The sequence below is a fragment of the Euprymna scolopes genome, chromosome 4 (assembly GCF_053919585.1).
Source record: "Euprymna scolopes isolate OS-2025 chromosome 4, ASM5391958v1, whole genome shotgun sequence".
Taxonomy (NCBI): domain Eukaryota; kingdom Metazoa; phylum Mollusca; class Cephalopoda; order Sepiida; family Sepiolidae; genus Euprymna; species Euprymna scolopes.
This window is the reverse complement of record NC_136485.1, coordinates 33,917,017-33,918,293: the sequence shown is the minus strand read 5'-3', so window position 1 is coordinate 33,918,293 and position 1,277 is coordinate 33,917,017.

Sequence of the window (1,277 nt, the reverse complement as noted above, 5' to 3'; positions counted from 1 at the left end):
ATATATATATATATATATATATATATATATATATATATATATATATATAGTAAGTTATAAAATGTATATGGCGATTAAGCTACACTTAATATTCCGCGTTTCATCCACTCTAGGATTCTTCAGGCTTATGCGCGAATTCTGTGGTTGTTTGTCGTTTTTATATGCGCATCTTCTATTGAAATTTTAGTTAGCCAATCAGCTTTCTAGTATCCGACAACGACAAACAGCCACAGAATTCGCGCATAAGCCTGAAGAATCTTAGAGTGGATGAAACGCGGAATATTCAGTGTAGCTTAATCGCCATATACATTTTATAATTTACTAACTAGCTCTACCTACGTATTGAGCACCTTTGAAGTAAATACTTAAAGTTTACGCATAAATCGATACTTTCATATATTAATTTTATGAGAGTAAATTAAGTAGTAAATATATATATATATATATATATATATATATATATATATATATATATATATATATAACACTAAATAAGTTGCGATCTTACCCCATAAAACAATAACTCTTCTGTAAGGTTTTGTTCATCAACATAGTCTAATAGTGTAGTATACTGATGACAACGCTTTTCTAAGACTTTGATTACCATTTTGTAGAGCAATTTGATTTTAGCCCCCAAATCTCCCCAGATTCCAATATCACTTTTTAATCGGAGCGATATCTCTCTCTTTGGAGCATTCTTTGGGATTAGCAAAGAGTCCGTAATTGCTGGAGGGGCAGAGCAAGAGATTTAGCGATGGTTGAACCAATTTCTATTGCAATTATTGTAGTTTTGCCACTGTTTCGATCGACTTGTGATACTGTGCATTGTCATGGTAAAGCTATACCTATTTCATCTGCGTGAGTGTCTGTTTCTTTTTTTTCTTCCAATTTTCTTCTTTAAAAGCAGCAGAAATGCTATATAATATTAGCTATTATTATTATCGATGGTAAACACTATGGCACCCTAAACATACATTTAAAAAGATAGGTGAGATTTATATTATGGAAGATAAAGGTCGTTCTAAAAGTAAATCCTCCTATTTGTTTATTTTTATTCAAAAGTTAAAGAACTATGACGATGGGAGTTATACCATTAAAACGTGCAACATTTTGTACTTAAGAATTTATTTTTCTGCATAGTCACAACTAATCGTAATGCAATTTTGTCACCAATTCAATCACACTGTCCAATTTAATGATGCTGTTTAGTGGCACCTGTGATCATTTTGGACAACTTCCCCCTGCTTCTGACCACTCCGCTGATTGATGATTCCGGA